At 43.0% G+C, this 20419-nt stretch overlaps 1 long non-coding RNA gene across 2 annotated transcripts; it reads left to right on the forward strand.

The window, feature by feature from the left end:
• Positions 1-2041: 2041 nt before the first annotated feature.
• Positions 2042-14204, forward strand: LOC134565211 (uncharacterized). Of its 2 annotated transcripts, none has more exons than XR_010083813.1 (3): positions 2042-2295; positions 6217-6374; positions 12345-14204. It is a non-coding gene; the product is annotated as an uncharacterized LOC134565211 (long non-coding RNA). The 2 variants fall into 2 exon arrangements; XR_010083814.1 differs by lacking the exon at positions 2042-2295 and adding an exon at positions 2330-2551.
• Positions 14205-20419: the final 6215 nt, after the last annotated feature.

Raw genomic sequence — 20419 nt, forward strand, 5'->3', positions numbered from 1 at the left:
GCTTGGTAGAAGAAGGTGAGATTTTTAATACTATGTTCAATAGCTGGGTTACTGTTTCTACCCTGTTTAATACCATGCTTCATCCAATTAATCCACTCTGTTGTTCAAAGCATGCAGTTAGCTGCAATGCCTGTGGATCCTGAATTTGCCACAGGAAAACTGGATCAAGCACACGAATTATCAAGAATAATGAAATTAAGAGAGGAAGACAAGAAAAGCAGAGCCGTGGAAACTTTAGCTAGGTTTGAAGCCCAGACTAATAAAACAAAAATTAATTTATATAGGCAGAAAAAAATTTATGAAATGTATAAAGCACAGTCACGGGATGACTACAAAGATGAGTTTTAGCAGAAAATGTGTGGAGTTTCTTGCCAGTATCTTGTTTAAAAAGAGTCATTGTAATCTCGAAACTACCTTGTAGTAAGATTAGAACTTTAGGATACCATAAGTACTTAGATTAACATAGAAGTTTAGTAGAAAATCAAAAATGATAAACTCAAATAAAAAGGGATCAACAACTAGAGCAAACTATCTTATAAAAGGTTGTTAATTTATGCACTGATCAATAATATAGAAATGTAGTTATTGGGACTTATAGATATGGGAAATTAAACTGAAAAATGTGTAATACATAAATCTAATCAAAACTTACCATATAAGCATGAATTAAAAATCTGATATAGAAGGGGAGGGATTGTAATATGTGTTGCAATGTAATTGGTGCTAAATATTAAAAATACAGCATAGTCTACCAAAGCCGGGTAACGGGAAAGCAATATGCACCAAGATACCAGATACCAGAGACGATGGCTGACTCAGAAATGTGTATCTCAGAGGATTATTCATCTAGCAAAACCCCTGTGATATGCATTCAATATGCATCCACGATAAGATAATATTTGTCGCCAGAAGAAGTGTATTTCAAAAGATTTCCGTATGAATTATTCACCCAGTTCTAGGAAAACTTTCATCATATGTGGCAGAAAGAAAGAAAACTACATTAATATGCCAAAAGGATAAGACAAACTCCAGTATCCTGCAGAGCTCAGAAAATGTATAAGAAGAGACCCTGCTGAGACACTAATTTTGAAGATTTGAGAAAAGCTAAGGTTAGAGTTAACAATAGATGTTGCTGATTTAGCTGAAATGAATAGATAAGCTTTGTTGAAATCAGTTAAAAGTTACAGGATGGTTAAAAGAAACTGGATTTAAGATAAGCTACCCCGGATCTAATAACTCATTGCTTGTCAAACAGAGAAACTAATCAATACAATACCAGACCTCCTGTTTCCAGAAACCCACTGAAATAGTCCTGGAAAACAGGAAACTGGGAGTTCTACCATCCATTAATCACATCTGCATTGAAAAGGTTGAAAGTTTAGGATGAGGAAGACTTGTTATACTTCCTCCTTTTGGTGACCACTCCTCACAAAAGGACCACTGACCCATTTCAGGGAACAAACTACGCATGCTTAATAGACTTTTTGTCAAATAGCATATGAAGTGGAGAAGAGGAAGTGACAGGGGTATGAATATGCATTTGTATTTTGTGTATTCAACATTTTTGTAAGTAAAAGGCTTTGCAATTACCTGTGATCTTTGCAGTGCACATTAGGGAGCTATCCCACGGGCTGCCCGGCATCGCAATAAACATACAGTTTCTAACTTGAACTGTTAGAGAGTTTTTTGTCCATCACAGTTGAATATTGATATTAGATCGATATTCATATTTTAATAAATCATCTGGTGAGACAGGCAGGAGTCTGCTCTCTCTGGCTGAGGGCCATCGAGGTCTGGGACCCCCTCTGGGCGCCCACCAAGGATTTTCTGGGAAGAGGGCTCCAGCGGCCCCCCTGACACCCCAGGGAAAGACCAGGACCTGCCAAAACTACAGACAAAAAGGTATGTTTAATAAATATTGTAAACTGGCACCTTTGAATACAGTCAGTTAATAAGAGACGTCTTATGCAAAGCAGAGGCCTGATTGGGTTTTTGTAAGCTCCGTGGAGTCTGGTATTTGTGGTTTGTGTTTCAGGTGGTGCCGATGGCAGCACCAGGAGTTTGTAGCCTGTGTCCTGAGGTGGGGCGGCAGCAGGATCGTCAGTTTTGCTGTGTTCTGGGAGCAGTAGTGGCTCCAGTTTGGCTTTGTTTGTGCTGAGAAGCGGCTTGGTGAGCTGCGTGTGGGTGTCAGCCGCGAGTTTTGGGATGAGAGGGGTCCCGCTGTGGGTCGCAGGAGATCGCAATTGCAGCCCGTGCGAGCTGGATGTGCGTGTAGTGTAAACAGATCTTTGCTTTGTAAGTTTGCATGCTTACACTTTGGAAATTACTGGTGTGCCATACGTGTGGTGGTTTGTGAGGATTTGTATTTTGATTTGTGTGTTTTTGGGGTGTGCTGGTAGTGTGCTGTACGTTTCGGAGGAGTGGTGTATGTTTAAAGTTGTAAAAGAGTTTTAAAACCCCCACCTGATCAGCGGAGGGATATCTATGTTTGTGTTTGGAAAAGCAGTGCTTACACAGTGCCTGGAGTGTGTGCCACGGAGAAGAGCTGTTTGTGAGTTTTGTTTGTGTGGCTGGCAATGATATTTTAACCAGTGTGTTGCTAAGTGGAGAAGACAGTTGTGAGTGAATAAGGTGTTTATTTTGTGTAAAGGAATGACTGGTGTGAAAGGTTTGAAATTAGGCTCGGTATCACCTTGGTAACCGGTGGAACGATCCAGGTTTTGTGGTCTCGCACTGTGTTTTACAAATCCCGCTCGACCCTAAAAGGTTTTGATTGTGGGGACTTGTCTTGACTGCGAAGGAACATACTTGACTGATTGTGAAGCTTTGAGATTGCCGGTATGTGTGGAGTAGTATTTTAACTAGGAACTGGTGATTCCTGGCCTCAGAGGAGTGAGGGACGGTGTGGGGCTGGGGTCACTCCCCCTGCTTCCCTCTTGCAGAGGGATTTGTGATGAGTCTCCCCTTGAGCCCTTTGGCTTATGGCGAGACTGTTAAAATTTTTGGTTGAGTGTGTATGTTTGGCATTGTTAACATCTGGCTGAAGCCAGATATTGGTTAGTATTTTGCAAGAGGCCCATCTGCACTCTGATTACGGAATTGCGTTAGGTTTTAAATGTACCCTTGCTGCAGTAGGTGTAAAACTGCTTGCAATTTTTGACTGCATTTTAGCTGCAATATAGGCAGTGCAAGGTGTAACAGAGGACTTGGTTCAATAGCGATTTGTAATCAGCAATTTAAGCAAGGAAGAGGGGACAAGTCTGTGTGTTGTCAATTTGTTTGACTGTGTTGTGTTGTTTCCTTTTAGATTAAAATAAAAAGAAGCTTTTCCCTTCCCGTGGTGTGTGTGTATGCGTGTAAACCCTGCTTCTTTTTTCACTAAAAGTATATGCCCAGGAGCAGGAGATATAGGTAAGCCAGTGGAAATCTTTAGAGTGAAGAGTGCCCAGTATATCTTTATACCAGAGGAATATTAAGGATGGGAGCAAGTGAAAGTCAAGCGATTCCTAAAGGCAGTCCTCTGGGATGTATTTTAACATACTGGAAAGAACTGGTGGGCTATGGGGGTACAGAAACCAAAAGGAAGATTAAGTTTTGTAAACAGAGGTGGCCACTGTATAGGCTGGAAGAGGGGGTGAAGTGGCTGGCAAATGGTACACTGCACTATGAAACTCTTCTGCAGCTAATGCTCTTCCTATGCCATGAACAAAAGTGGCAGGAAGTGGCTTATGCTGATATGTTTTTTACTCTTAAAGATCACCCTGAGTGGCAAAGGGATTGTGGAATGAGGCCACCATCTGATCCTTTAGTATTGGCCCTTGAAAAGGACTATAAAGTTACTAAAGGGAAGCCCAAACTGTGTTGTAGTACCTGCTTGATAAATCAGAGGTGCACACATCCTGACAAGGTATACCAAGCAGAGGCTTTGGAACAAGAGACAGAAGACATACTTAAACCACCCCCTGAAAGGCAGGAAAGGAGGAGGGTGGTGGGGGGTGCAGATTCAGAAACATCATTAGCTCCAGTCTCCCCTGCTTCATCTCTAGCTTCATCTTCCTTTGGAAGGACAGCAGCTGAGGTAGGGGTTTCTCCATCCACTCCTGAACCCAGGGAACCATCCAAATTTTATCCACCACTGCCTAGCAGTGACAGTGAGTGGGATGAACCTGAACCTCCCCCACCAGCTCCCAAACTTCTCCCACAAGGACCCATAGCATCAAGGACCCGAAAATGAACCAGAGAGGTCATACAAGCACCTCTAAGACAAGCAATGACATCTAATGGAGAAACAAAACTGATTAAGGTTCCCTTTTCCTGGATTGATTTAGAAATTTGGGAAAAGAGTGCTAAGGGCTATCGAAGTGATCCAATAGGGGTTGTTAAGAAAATGAAGTTTATGATTAAGCAGCATTTACCTGATTGGGCAGACCTCCTAACTGCTGCTTGATGCCTTAACAGAGACTGAGAAGCAATTAGTTTTGAAAGTAGCTAAGGATCTGGCCGAGGATGATTGTAGAACAACATAAGAGGATGTTAAAGATATATATCCCCTCCAAGAAACAAATTGGTATCCTAATGGCGATGAGGGGTTGGGACGGTTAAAGAGATACCAGGAATTGATAGTAAAAGGGCTGGAAAGAGCAATCCCCAAAGCCATAAACTGGTCAGCCTTATAAGCTATCAAACAGGGCCCTTCTCAAACACCTTCTGAATTTCTAGATCACCTGTGAGACGCAATGCGCCGACACACCACCCTGGATCCTGGATATGATGAAGGGACTCAGCAATTAATAAATTTATTTTTAGGACAGTCTACAGGAGACATCAGGCAGAAACTCCAGAAGATCTGGGGTCCAAACAGCCGGAATTTAGAAGCTTTACTGGATCAGGCCTGGAGAGTTTTTATTAATCGGGAAGAAGGATATAAACAAGGGATGAAGAAATTAGTAGCAGTAGTAAAAGAGGGAGAAAAAGGAAAATGTGGGCAAGGTCCACCTAAACAGGGGCCACCCTGACTGGGAAAAGGTCAATGTGCATTTTGCAAAAAATTTGGTCACTGGAAAAACCACTGTCCAGAACTAAGAAAAGGTGATGAACATAGAAAAGGTAGTCAGAAAGGGGAAAAAGTGTTTGCTCATTTAAAAGAGGACTGAGGGGGACCGGAGGGCCCTACCCTAGAGGACTCTCTGGTTATAGTCAAACTGGGGAACAAAGAGAAAAAGGTGAAATTTTTGATAGACACAGGGGCAACATTTGCAGTGGTGAATAAGGCACTAATACCTGTAACCAATGACTATGTTGTGGTAAAAGGAGCGACTGGCCAGTCTGAAAGAGCTTATTTTTTGCAAACCATTGAAGTATAAATTGGGACGACAGTGGGGAATTCACCAATTTTTATACATGCCTAAAGCTCCATCTGCACTTTTGGGCAGAGACCTGCTAGAGCAGCTGGAGGCAAAAATAATATTTAAAAATGGGGAAATTATTTTGGAGGTAACAGATCAACAATATGTAGAACTGTTGAGTTTAATGACGATAACCAAAGAAATTGAAGTTGCAAATAAAGAGGAAAATTTCAGGAAAATAATAGATCAGGTATTTCCTGGAGTGTGGGCTTCTGATATACAAGGAAGCGCAAAGAATGCACTACCAGTAAAGATTACACTTAAAGAAGGAGGACAGCCAGTGTAACCGAATTTCTTAGAGACTGTGGGCATGATGTGCTGTGGAATGAGATTTGAGCTATCCCAAACTGGGCCTCAGATTTGGGCCTGCTAGGCGTCAGATTTGGGCCCATGTAGAAGTAGATAAGTTTTGTGGCGCAGTTAGAAATTAAGTTAAGGTGTGTGCATAGACTGTATAGGACAATTAGAGTGAAGACACGGTAGCTGCCTTAAACTGAGATAGTTTACATACTTGTTCACGCTGAATGCCAATAAGAATGCACCTGCAAATGTAAATTATTTTGCACTGTATAAAACCAGCCATTTCAGGAATAAAGAGGAGAACGTATGATCTGACCATATTGGTCGTATCGTGCGTTGCTCTGTTCCAGCTTCCAAATCGGGACCCTGGTTTCATTATGGCGCCTGGACCAGGGACCATTTTTTTTTTTTTGACTCAATGCAAATTTCATTTGATTTTATTACGCTTTAATGCGGATTTTATTTTGAATTTTTATTTTTTCATTTGAATATGGATATCGCTTGAATGCAGTGAAAGACTCTGGTGCTTGGGTCTTGTTCAGTGTGCAAAATTCGGACCGAATATCCAAACCGGCCATGGAGCAGTGCTGAGCTCACAGAGCTAGGGCTGGAAGCGTCACTAGTATGCTTCACCTGGAGGGAAACAGTGGCATGCAGTGGAAGGAAGAGGTAAGTGGCCGTGCGTGAAAGAAAAGAATCGAAAGTCCATAATGGAGAAGGAACTTCACGCGGCAGTGCAGCTCCTCGCTACAATTGTCTCTTAAAGGGGTGAGAAAAAAAAGAAACTGATATAGAGCAATTAACGCTATGGGTCAGGAAAAAAGGAAAGCTAAACCAGCCATCACTACTTTTTAGTGAAGCAGAATGGAAGGAAATTGGTGAATTATTATGGGACTGTGCTATTTTGCAAGGAAAAGAAAGTAAGCTAGCAACAGAGTAAGGCGTGATTTGGAAAAAAGTAATAAATACCTTGCAAATATTCACTGCTGAACAGTGAGCAGCCCAAGCTACCATCCAGGCTCTAGAGGGGGCAGCTTCCCCCCCATGTGATCGGAAAGTGCCTCCCGAGCCAAAAGAGCTGAAAAAACCATCTAGAGTTGCGAGGTTTTTTGGTATCAATTCCTCACATCCCGTGAAAGGGAATGCAGCTCTGGTGTGCTCCTCTTTACGTGAAGTAATGGATACAGCAACGAGCCATGTGAGCCAATCACTAGAAGTGCTCCCATCGGTTCCTGGAGAGAATGAAAGCAAACAGGAAACTCCCCAGACGCCAGGCTCAGGGAGCGTGGCAAAAGATGAGGAGGCAGGGGAGCCGAAGGCAGAGTGGGGCGGGCACAAGTGACGCAGCAGGGAGGCGGAGTTCGGGGCTGTGCCGAGAGTGGAGCGGCTCTGATTCTGTCTTCACTGGAAGACAAGCTGATGTCACCAGCACATGTGACCAAAACAAACATGGCGGCCCCCATTGCTACTTCCGGAAACTCGGACCCGGTCCCATCCGACGTTCCCATGTCCCTGCAGCCAGCACCAGCGCAGCCCACCACCCACACACAGGCAGCCCATTGCCCCCTGCCAGAATCTGACTCAGAAGGAGAGGTTTCTGAGCCCGATATTCGTTGCACACCCTGGCCGCCAGAAAAAGTATGGCGTTTGGATGAATTACAACAAATAATACCTAAACTCGTCAAGCTTTCCAATTGCCAGAGCCAACTTGAGCAGCAAGCAGTTGCAGCATCCAGATTTTCTCCACATAAAATGCTCAATTTACCAGCTTTCCCTTCTCTGCAATTCAAGTAGGCATTGCCGCCTGCTGCCCAGCAGATGGCGCTGCCTGCCCCCCAAACAGACCCAATTCAAAACCACTGGGCTGGTGTTTTAAAGGAAGCTGTTTTTGATGGTGATTTTAAAGCTGCCAATTCCATTGTCTGCCCAGTCATCATAGAGCAAAACCAGGCCAAATGGGAACCACATGAGTGGAAGGTCTTACAGTCAGCCAAACAGACTGTCACAAATCATGGCTTTAGGTCTGAGGCAGCCAAAAATATCATACAATATATTTTTTCTGCTGATCTCATTTGTCCAGTAGATTGTTCCAGCATTGCATCTCTGCTATTGACACCCTCACAATTTCTTATTTTCGAGAGGGAATGGAGATGCTTAGCCACTGAAGAGGCTAATAAGCACCAAACAGTAGGGGACCCATTTTATGGAATCCAGCCAGATATGTTAACAGGGCAGGGTCTTTACGCGACGACTAATGTACAACTGACATTTCCAATTGAAATCCATCAGCTGTCTCAGGCATTAGCCTACAAGGCTTTACTACTAGTGCCAGATAAGAAAAAGCCTGCATCATATGCAAATATTAAGCAAGGAGCCACTGAACCTTATGGGCAGTTTATTGATCGCTTACCTGCAGCCTTGAATTATGCCCCAGATTTACCCACAGATGTTCAAGAACTAACTAACGCGTGCACCAGGACTGTGTTAGCTTCCCTTCCCCAAGGCTGTGGGATTGATGAAATGTTAGTAAGAGAAACCAGAGCAGAACAGAACAACCAAACGACAGCATTCACAGCAGCTATGCAAAATGCAATGCAACAACAGGGACATATGGCAGCTGCATTAACAGGAAAAAGCATCTGCCATTCCAGCAACAACAGAAGACCAGCATCTGGCATTGTTTGCTTCCGCTGTGGTGATACAGGCCATTTCAAGAGAGCCTGTCAAAAGACTGTGTGGTGTCACAAATGTAATGAAGACACCCATGCCACTGAAGCCTGTAGGAAGCAGGGAAACTTCAAAGCCAGTGCGCTAAGGCAGTGCGCTAAGGCACAAATCAATGCCTTGACCCACAAGATCCCAAAAATGGTTTCTTAGGTAAGAACAGGCCTGCCACATGGGGAAGTCTTGATGTAGATATAACAGCAGAAGAAGTTACCTTACAAGACAAAGAAGTAACCCTGATTCCCACCAATGTTTATGGACCAATGTACAGCACGATCTCTCTAGTTGGAGGTTTGTTGCTAGGAAGATCCTCCACAAGCAAACAAGCTGTAATAGTGATTCCAGGAGTCATCGATGCAGATTACACAGGACAAGTGAAAATAATGGCTTATGCTTTGCAGCCACCTGTAACCATTCCAAAAGGGAGCAAAATTGCTTAATTATTCCATTTGAAAATATTTTACCACATCATCAGCTGCCAAAAGAGCCAACTGAACCAGAAAGAAGAGATGGGAGCTTTGGATCAACCGACCACCATGTCTTCCTTACAGTAAGCCTGAAAGATCGCCCACGAATCACAGTGAAATTACAACATGGTAACCAGATCGTCACCCGATCACCACTTCTCAACACAGGTGCAGACATTTCCATTATAAATCAAATGCACTAGCCATCTGATTGGCCTCTGCAATCTCCCTACACCCACGTTGTAGGGGTGGGCAGCATGAGTATCCCCTCAATGAGCGCAGACCCTATCCATATTATCTTTGAAGACAATCAGGTCATTGTGGCTCAACCCTATGTTATGCCGTTGCCCGACGAACTTCCAGGATTGCTAGGCAGAGATGTGCTTTCTCAACTGGGAATGGTTCTAACCACTGACCAGCATTTTCCTTGATGGCTACTGCAGAGCAGCCACCCATTCTGAAAATCACCTGGTTGACTGAAACTCCTGTATGGGTCGAGCAGTGGCCAATGACAGAAGAAAGGCTGCAAATTACTAAGAAATTGGTACAAGAGCAACTAGAAGCTGGTCACATTCGACCCTCAGTGAGTCCATGGAACACACCAATTTTTGTTATGCATAAAAATCGGGAAAATGGAGATTATTACATTATCTCCACAAAGTCAATGAACAAATGCAAGCAATGGGTGCTTTACAGCCAGGCCTGCCAGCATCAACTATGATACCTCAAGGGTGGAACATCGTAATCATCAATTTAAAAGACTGCTTCTTCACCATCCCGCTTCATCCACAGGACACTCAATGCTTTGCTTTCACTGTGCCATCTATCAACAGGGCAGCCCCAGCACAGCTATATGAATGGACTGTATTACCCCAGGGGGGCCGAAACTCACCGACAATGTGTCAGTTATTCATTAACTGGGCCTTGCAACCCATTCGCCAACATTTTTCTGATGCAATGATTTATCATTATGTTGATGACATTCTTATTGCCACCAAACAACCATTGGCAGAAAGAGATTTAAATTGGTTGATTGCACAATTGAAACATCGTGGACTGACTGTAGCCCCAGAAAAAATACAGCGATCAGCTCCTTGGAGATACTTAGGCTGGCTGATCACAAATGCACAAATTCACCCACAGAAGATCACTTTACACACCAGCATTTCCACCTTGCATGATGCCCAGAGACTTTTTGGAGACTTACAGTGGGTTCGTACGATTGTAGGAATCACCAATGATGATTTACAACCGTTCCTACCGTGGCTTCATGGTAGTGATGCCAGAAGTCCCCAAAAGTGTACCCCCGAACAGCAAAGAGCTTTAAGTCAGGTATCAGAAAAGTTACAACGTGGTTGGAGTGCTTGCCGCATAGAGCATCTTCCACTTTCACTTTTCCTTTCCAACGCTGATGCCTGTCCATTTGCCACTGTTTTTCAATGGCAAAAGAAAAAGAGGGAACGCCTGTCTAAGTTTAGGTCAACAGCAAGTGTGGTGGAATGGGTGTTTTTACCTGTGCAACCAAAGAGTCGTGTTATGACCAGAACAGATGTTCTTGCTGCATTGATAAAAAAGGGTAGGGATAGAATTGTAGAGATAGATGGAAAGGAACCAGCAGACATCAGTGTTCCTGTGAGAAGTGAAGATTTAGAGTGGAAGCTGAGACATTCTGTCGCAATGCAAGAAGCATTGCTGGGTTTTACCGGTGTGGTTCACAACCAGCAACCAAAAGGCCCGATGTGGACTCTAATCACACGCTATCAGTGGCTAGAGAGACCTTTGTGTTCCCTGAAGCCAGTTGAAGGAAGAACATTTTTTACTGATGCCGGTCAAAAAACAAGAAGGGCTGTGTGTGTGTGGCAACAGCAAGGAGAATGGATGCAACATTTAATTAAGAATGAAGCAGGAGACAGTCTGCAAACCCTTGAACTGAGAGCAGTGTGTTGGGCTTTGCAAACCTGGAACAAAGAACCACTCAGTGTTGTTTCGGACTCTTTATATGTGGTTGGAGTTGTGCAAAGAATTGAGGATGCACTCATCAGGACCACCCAAAATCAGTGCCTTGGAAAACTGTTTTTGCAATTAAGAAGTGTACTGAAACAGTGTCAGCATGCCTTTTGTGTCATGCACATTTGCAGCCATCAGTGCGACAGCAGTTTAGTAGAGGGCAACGCACGAGCAGACGCTGCAGTCAGTTGTGTTGCCCATGTCCCTCCTGAAAACAAATTTGTGAGGGCTCGCAACAGCCATGAGAATTTTCAACAAAATGCTAGGGCCCTGCATCGACAATTCCAAATTTCCCTGAATGATGCACAGGGGATCGTGCATGCCTGCCCTCAATGTAGTCATCATGGGCCTGGCCTTGGCCTGGGCACAAACCCAAGGGGAATGAAGGCTTTAGAATTGTGGCAGATGGATGTAACTCATGTTCCAGAATTTGGAAGATTGAAATATGTCCATTTCACTGTTGATACCTATTCTAAATTTATCTGGGCCACAGCGCAGTCAGGCGAGAGCGCTTTGCATGTTGAAAGACACCTGACCGTTTGTTTTGCAGTGATGGGAGTGCCTGTAGAAATTAAGACTGACAATGGTCCAGCCTATGTCGGTCAGTGAGTTGCTAGATTTATGCAAAAGTGGGGAGTCAAGTATACCACCGGAATTCCTCACTCTCCCACTGGTCAAGCCATCGTAGAAAGGGCTAATCGGACACTGAAAGAATATCTAGCAAAGCTAAAACAGGGTGATGAGACTGACATAACTAGTCGATTATCCAAGGTACTGTTCACTTTAAACTATTTGTGCCTAGAAGAAGGAAGAGAAGAGCCTGCGGTTGTCATCCACCACCATGCAGTGAAAAAAGGAAGACCACAAGCGATTCCAGTGTTAGTGTAGGAAAACATATAACCACACGAAGGCAATCATATGCGGTTCTTTATTTGCGCGTGGGAACACAGGGGCGATGAGACGCCCAAATCTTGTGCCCAAGAATACAGAGTCGATTTGTGATTTTTATAGTTAAATTATACACATGTTAACTAACCTCCACCCCTAGATACTGATTATCCTATTCCTTAGTTACTATCTTAAATCATACTTATGCTTCTACCCTGATCCACACTTGGTTTGGTTAAAACAATGCTTCTCAATTATCCCCTGAGTTGCAGTCACACTTCATTCGGTCATTACAATGGCATGGAGCTGGTTACAGAAGCTGACGCTTGTTCCAAAGCCGAGCTGCGTCAAGTTCCAGTTGTACGTTCTCTACCTTCCTCCCCCCATACATACCTCAACTTAACCCCGTGGTTAACTTATACAGAAATTATATTTTTTAACCCTCCACCATCACCAGGGCTTTATGTATATCACAAAAACATGCGAACGGGTGAATGGCAGGGACCGAGTCCTGTATTATTTAATGGTCGTGGTTATATGTGTGTTTCCACAGGAGAAGCAGGACCTGTTTGGGTGCCGAGCCGATTTACCCGTGCATGTCCGCAGTCAGATACCAACTAACAGTGATAACCACAGTGACAGCAGTGATTTACCTGAAGTACCTCGTGAAGACCCTGAGACTGCTGAAAATTAATTGTTAAATTAGAAAAAATAGTCATACAGTTGCAGTTATAAGATTAAGTTTAGCGATAAGTCATTGTTAAGATTTAAGATTAGGTAATAAGCAGGTGTTATTAGTTTTGCTTTTCTAAGAGAGGCAACTAAAACAATGAGCAAAATGTTAGGTGTTGGAATGTTTATTTTAATTAATGTTTTAATATAAACAGGATCAGGAATGCTTGAAATTGACCCAAGACAAAATATGTGGGTCACTTGGGCCGATCGGAGTAAACAAGATTCATTTTGTTTGTCTTTAGCCACTCCATCAAATCATTTTCGGACTTGCTTGATTGGAGTCCGAGTAGACTCTATGACAGAGTTCAGAACCTGGTCTCAAATCAAAATTAATCCAAAGAGTGTTTTAGGAACACAAGCTGTTGCCATTGTGCAGAATCTAAAAGTTGCTAGTACTGAGCCCCAAGAACTTGATCTTTTGGGTTCTGTGCTGGGGAATTACTGTTTGATTTTTGGGCATTTTATCATAAATTCAAGCTTGCTAATTGCAGACAAGCAGCAACTCAAAAATGGCAACACTTGGTTGTCTCCCCAGTCCCCATTGTATTATAACTATACTGAATACTGCAACAGTTGGACTGAGTCTGTAACACTATTAACAGGTGTTGCAAGAAAATTACCGCCGGGGATCATTCTCATTTGTGGAGATAGAGCCTGGTCTGCAGTGCCTCAAGAAGCTGTAGGAGGTCCATGTTATTTTGGTAAATTAATATTGTTTGCTCCTAGCATTCATCAAGTTTTAGGATTGTCTCAAAAGACCCGACGAGTCAAATGCAGTATGTCTCAACTAAGCCCCAACTGTAAAGATCGAGTCAAATTATGGCAACCTGCAGCTGTAATCTCAGCATCATTTTTTGCCCCAGGTGTTGCTTCAGCGTAAGCCCTCACGCAGTTAAAAAATTTAGCCTGCTGGACAAGAAAACAAATTAATATAACACTTAATCTACTAAGTGAGCTTTCCAAAGGTGTTAATGATATTCGTCATGCTGTTCTCCAAAACAGAGCTGCTGTGGACTTCCTCCTTTTAGCACAAGGGCAAGGATGTGAAGAATTTGAGGGCATGTGCTGCATGAATTTATCAGACCATTCCAAATCAATTTACAAGCAGCTATCACAGTTGAAAGAGAACATGAAAAAACTTGTAGTTGTAGACACTCCGTTTGACAAATGGCTTGTATCATGGGGTTGTACTGGGTGGATAAAGGATTTGATCCATTTTAGTATAGTGATTCTCATTGTTATTATAGCTATCTTAGTTATCTTGCCTTGCTTGATACGATGTATGCAAAAATTAGCCAGCTGTGCCTTAGCATCAGTTTGGGAAGCTCAAAAAGAAAAAGAGGGAACTGTAACCGAATTTCTTAGAGATCGTCTGCACAATGTGCTGTGGAATGAGATTTGAGCTATCCCAAACTGGGCCTCAGATTTGGGCCTGCTGGGCCTCAGATTTTGGCCCATGTAGAAGTAGATAAATTTTGTGGTGCAGTTAGAAATTAGGTTAAGGTGTGTGCATAGACTGTATAGGACAATTAGAGTGAAGATACCGTAGCTGCCTTAAACTGAGATAGTTTACATACTTGTTCACGCTGAATGCCAATAAGAATGTACCTGCAACTGTAAATTATTTTGCACTGTATAAAACCAGCCATTTCAGGAATAAAGAGGAGAACGTATGTTGTAACCATATTGGTCGTATCGTGCGTTGCTCTGTTCCAGCTTCCATATAGGGACCCTGGTTTCAAGCCAGTAAGGGTTAAACAATACCCCCTAAAGAAAGAAGATAGAGAAGGGACTGGTACAATTATTGAAAACTTTTTGAAGATAGGACTACTGAGGGAGTGTCAGTCTGATTTCAACACTCCTATTTTGCCAGTGAAGAAGCCTGATGGGTCGTATAGGTTAGTACAAGATTTAAGAGCTGTTAACAAAGTAACTAAGGACTTTTACTCGGTAGCTGCCAATCCTTATACCCTGTTAACCCGTTTAACACCTGAATTAACATGGTTTACGGTTTTAGATTTGAAGAATGCTTTCTTTTGCCCATCTCTCCATGAAGCCAGCCAGAACATTTTTGCATTTGAATGGGAAAGCCCTAGATCTGGATGTAAAACTCAGCTCACATGGTGAGTATTACTGCAGGGGTGTAAGAACTCTCCTACTCTATTTGGGTAGCAGCTTGCAAAGGATTTGGAGTCCTGGGAACCTCCTCCAGGAGAAGGACAGCTCCTCCAGTATGTGGATGACCTCTTAATAGCCACCCAGACTCAGGAAACATGCGTGGACTGGATGGTAAGCCTCCTAAATTTTCTGGGCCTGCAAGGGTATTGAGTATCCCAAAAGAAGGCTCAGATGGTAAAGCAGACAGTTATTTACCTAGGCTATGAAGTAAGTGCTGGACAAAGAACCTTGAGACAAGATCGCAAGGAGGCAATATGCCAGACCCCAAAGCCTCAGACAGTGAAAGAACTGAGAACCTTTCTAGGCATGACAGGGTGGTGCAGACTGTGGATTTATAATTATGGATTGCTTGTTAAACCTCTGTATGCCTTGATCATGGAACGGAGCAGAGATCTTCAATGGACAAAAGAAGCAACTTGAGCTTTCAACCAGCTAAAGACGGCCTGTTGTAATTTTGATTTAGGGGGGTCCCTGGGGAAGGTTCCCTGGGAGCCCCCCAGGCTCTATGTTTGTGGGTGTTCACATGCAGGCAGGCAATGAGACTCTAGACGGCTGGTGAGGTGCTGATGAGATGAGGATTTATTTGGAGTTCGACCCCAGGAAGGCAGCATGGTCACTGAGGGAGAGGGGGAAGGGAAAGGGAGAGGGGGAAGGGGAGAGGGAAGGGGAGAGGAGCAGAGCCTCTGGAGGCCTCCAAGGCCAAGAGAGTGAGCCCTCCCTGCTTGCACCCTTAACAGGGAGCTTCAAAATGGGTGAGGTAAGATTCTTCAGCCAATAGAATTACAGACATACAATACTGCAGGGAGGTTACAGACTTGGGATAAACCATACACTTTCCAGGGGTAAGCCAGACCATACCATTTCAATAAAATGCAATTCCACAATGGCCCTCATGTCAGCACCAGCCTTGGGACTTCCAGACGTGGGTAAGAAGTTCTTTTTGTTTTCTCACAAGAAGCAAGGAATCGCTTTAGGAATACTAGCACAAAATCTGAGCCCGTACCGAAGGGCAGTTGCCTACCTCTCCAAACAGCTGGATACAGCAGCTAAGGGGTGGCCGGGGTGTCTCAGAGCCGTTGCAGCAGTAGCAGTGAACATCCAAGAGGCACGCAAGGTCACCCTGGGCCAGAAGATGACTGTGCTAGTGTCCCACACAGTGTCTACAGTCCTGGAAGCGAAAGGGGGTCATTGGCTCTCCCCACAGAGATTCCTGAAGTACCAAGCTATACTGGTAGAACAAGATGATGTTGAGATTGTGATAACTAACATTGTGAACCCAGCTTCCTTCCTCAGCGGGAATATGGGAGAACCAGTGATCCATGATTGCCTGGAGACCATCAAAGCCACCTAGTCCAGTCGCCTGGATCTGAAGGATACCCCGCTTGAGAATGCCAAGACCTGGTTTACTGATGGGAGCAGCTATGTCATTTGTAGAAAGAAGCATGCTAGGTATGCAGTTACCACAAGCAGAAAGGTAATAGAGTCTGGACCATTACTAACAAATACCTCTGCGCAGAAGGCTGAGATAATTGCCTTAATTCGAGCCCTAGAGCTAGCAAAAGGAAAAAGAATTAGCATCTATACAGACTCAAAGTATAGATTTAGAGTAGTTCATGCACATAGAGCCATTTAGAAGGAAAGAAGACTTTTAAACTCACAAAGAAAGAATATTAAACATGCCCAAGAAATACTGAGATTATCAGATACAGTACAATTACCTGAAAAGGTAGCCATCATGCACATTGAAGCGCACCAAAAAGTGAGCTCTGAATTAGAAGAAAAGAATATGCTGGCAGAAAGAGAAGAAAAAGAAGCAGCAAAAGGTGAGATACCTGATGAGACAATCGAGGCAGCACTGATTCCAGATGGAAAATTTCTATTGAGAGTAAGCCAATATACAATAAAAAATATAAGAAAGTTATTAAAGTAGAAAAGGCAAGTTATAACCAGGAAAGATGGGCTTTAACACAAGAAGAGAAACTTGTAGTACCCTCTTATTTGTTGTAGTCATAAGTAAAGAAGGAACATGAGAAAACACACTGGGAAATAGATGCCCTGTATAACTATTTGAAAGAAAGAATTATGGCCAGGAAATTGCAGAGCACAGTGATACAAGTAACTCGTCAGTGTAGCCTTTGCCTCTGAACTAACCCTAAAAACACCCCAAAGCCTAAAGTAGGACAAATTGGGAAAAGTTGTAGACCTGGACAACAATGGCAAATTGATTTTACAGAACTGCCCAGGAAAGGAAAGTATCTTTACCTATTAGTGCTAACTGATACCTTTTCAGGGTAGCCAGGACAGCTAAAGCTCGAAAAGTGACCAAAACACTGTTGCAAGAAATATTACCACGATTTGGAGTTCCAGCCACCATATCCTCAGATAGGGAGCCACACTTTATTTCAAAAATTGTACAGCAAATAAGTCACCACCTAGGAATAGACTAGGAATTGCATGCCCCATACCACCCTCAATCTAGTAGGCAAGTAGAAACAACAAATTGTGAGATTAAAGCAAGAAGCAAATTTGCCCTGGCCCCAGGCTCTCCCATTGGCATTATTGCGAATTCAGACAAAACCAAGGGCAAAAGAGAAACTAAGCCCTTTTAAAATATTGTATGGGAGGCCACATGCAGTTCAAGAAAGAACAACACCCATTCAAGTAAAAGAAGAAACCCTACATAGATATATGGTGGCCCTAAATAAACAACTTAGAGAAATTGAGAAATATATAGCTAGAGCTCAAAATAAAGAACTAGGTGGGCCAGGACATGATGAACAACCTAGAGATTATGTGTACATTAAGTCTTTTGCAGAAAAGACCTTAGAACCGCAGTGAGAAAGACCATTCCAGGTATTCCTCACTACCTTCACTGCAATCAAGATCAAAGAACAGAAGGCCTGGATCCATCACTCCCAAGTGAAGAAAGCCCCAGAGGGAATTTGGAAGGTCACACCAGGCAATAACGAACTGAAGCTGAAGCTCACTCGGGACCATGAATAAATGGACTAATAGTTATTATGGACATTATGTGGAAAGTTATAACTATTGTAGTAATTACCTTAGCCATAACAAGAGTCAACGCAATACCACGTAGGTATAATGTGACTGGGATATACCGGTGCCAAGGAAGAACTTATGACCCTTAGTCTCGTAAGGCTTTAAACAAGATACTAAAAGTCACCAATGCAAGCTTGTGGGAAGGAAGAAATGTTTGGGGATGTAAGTATGCATTCGTACAGGATGGCTTCCATGAGGCTTACCACTCACCCATGAGACCCATCCAGATTAGTCCTGAATGCTGTGACAAATGCTTGAGTAAATGTCCTCAGTTTAGACTCAAAATAGAGGGGTGTGCAATAAGAGAGTATGGTATTGACTTTAACATCACCCAGGTGTGTACTGAGCTCCATAAGGACCAGATCAAGATTACTCCACCAGTGCCAAGAAAGGCTGTGATCACCTAGATGCCAGCTATTCCAGAAGTAGAGGAACAAATAACTTCTGTAGTTACCAGAACTGGGCCATATGCTATTAAGAAGACAGGAGTTCAGAAGCTGATAGTTAACCCAAAGTGGTCTTTGAAACAAGTAGAAATGGGAGTACAGTTAGATGCTTCTCATGTTAGGCCAGAATGTGCCCCATTTCTCAGGAACTCTTTTATGGACTAGACCACTTGGCTCCAAAAAAAGTATGCCTCCTAATTTTAGGAGTAAAAGGGATCTCACTGGCTTGCTAGGGACAGGACTGGGAGTGCCGAACACAATAGATTCAGAAGTGCTGATGAACAAATTAACCTCAGTAGGGAACGATTTAGTCAAACTACAACAACCTTTGCAATCTTCTCTACTAGCACTAGGTAACAGTCATTGGAAATTGACCCAAATATTACCAGAATGGGAAAATACAGAGGAGCGAGATCATGAGGTAATAAATAATGCGCTAGGCACAGCTAGTGAAAACATCTCGCTGGCTCTAGGGTGTACTCAAGCACAACTGTGGATGCAATCAGTGGCTGCTGCAGTTATCAGGGAAGGTGGAGAGGGAACATTCCCTGCTGAAATTCGCAAAATTGTTTGGGACAATGCCTCTGATATGGAGAGGGAACTTCGGTCTTGGTGGATGTTGATCCATTTCACCTATAACCCTGTGACTAGTATGGTGACAGCCTTTGTTTGAACTATACACGATGCCTCAGTGGACCTAATACATCCAATAGTCCCCTTAGGATTAAACCATGAGGGAACAGTATTGTACCCTTCTGAACACAGGATGTGGGCATGAGAAATTGAAGGAAAATGGCAAACCATTAATCTAGAGCCCTGTACTGTGAGGAGACACTAGGATACATATGTGAAGGGACATTAGAAGCTGACAAAGACACTTGTTTGGATACAGACCAAAGTATCTGTCACTTTGAAATGCATCCAGGCAAACAGACAACTTCACTTGTGTATACAGGACAAGGTTGTGTCTGTCTTAGGACTGCATGCCCCATCATAAAGATAGACAACCAAATTATAGATGAAACTCAATTCAATTTGTGTGTTTACAATTTTATTAGAATTAAAGGATGTGATTTTTCCTATCAGGCACCTGTAATAGCACATCAATATATAAAGGCCAACCCAGACACTGTGCAGGACATACTGCCTGTGCCCATAGGAATGAATTTGACTTTAGTTGCTCAATTGATGAAACATCACGAATTGAGAGAAATCTTAAAAGAAATTAGAGATGGAAGGAAAAAGATATTAATTATCATACATCGTGACACAGAGACCATCAAAGGGGTTTTTAAAAGGCTTGAGGAACATTTGTGTCATCATTGGTGGGATGTGCTTTTTGGGTGGTCACCAACAGCAACCGGTATACTGAATGCCTTAGTCCACCCTATAATTATGTTGCTTATTTTGGTTAGCATAAGTTTAGTATTATCTGTTGTAATACTTGTTTGGAATTGGAGGATGCTACGACGAGTGGCAGCTTTAACATCACTATCAAAGGCATAAGGCTTGGTCTTGAGAGACACCAGCCGTACGGCTTGGATCAGTGATGAAGACGCTGTATACTGAGTAAAAGAATTTATTCATTTCAAAGAAGTGGGGAAATGAGACACTAATTTTGAAGCTTTGAGAAAAGCTAAGGTTACAGTTAACAATAGATGTTGCTGGTTTAGCTGAAATAGACAAGCTTTGCTGAAATCAGTTAAAAGTTAGAGGATGGTTAAAAGAAACCGCATTTAAAATAAGCTACCCTATTACCATGAGATTTTCCTAGTTTGCTGCGTGTTCATATTAAAGTAGGTCTTCACCTTCTCACGCTCGTTTCATGTAAACAAGGAGAGTGTATTTGTAAATATTATCATTGTTTCACATTCTTATCCTTGGAGAGGAATGACTGTGTGGCAGTCCCTTTGACCAATGTGGTTGAGAATTGGGAATACCACTCTCCAATTCATGGTCACCTTGCTAAAGGTATATAATAGGAAGTAATAAACAAAGCAGGGATTCTCCCCTGCTGCTTTCTGCTCTCCCAAATTCCTGGCTCCGTGTGTCTTTTCGAGCGAGGCTCACAGCAACACTACCCCGGATTTAATAACTCATTGCTTGTCAAACAGAGAAACTAATCAATACAACACAAGACCCCCTGTTTCCAGATACCCACTGAAATAGTCCTGGAGAACAGGAAACCGGGAGTTCTACCATCCATTAA

Source organism: Prinia subflava (genome assembly GCF_021018805.1).
Source record: "Prinia subflava isolate CZ2003 ecotype Zambia chromosome W unlocalized genomic scaffold, Cam_Psub_1.2 scaffold_39_NEW, whole genome shotgun sequence".
In the NCBI taxonomy this organism is placed as follows: domain Eukaryota; kingdom Metazoa; phylum Chordata; class Aves; order Passeriformes; family Cisticolidae; genus Prinia; species Prinia subflava.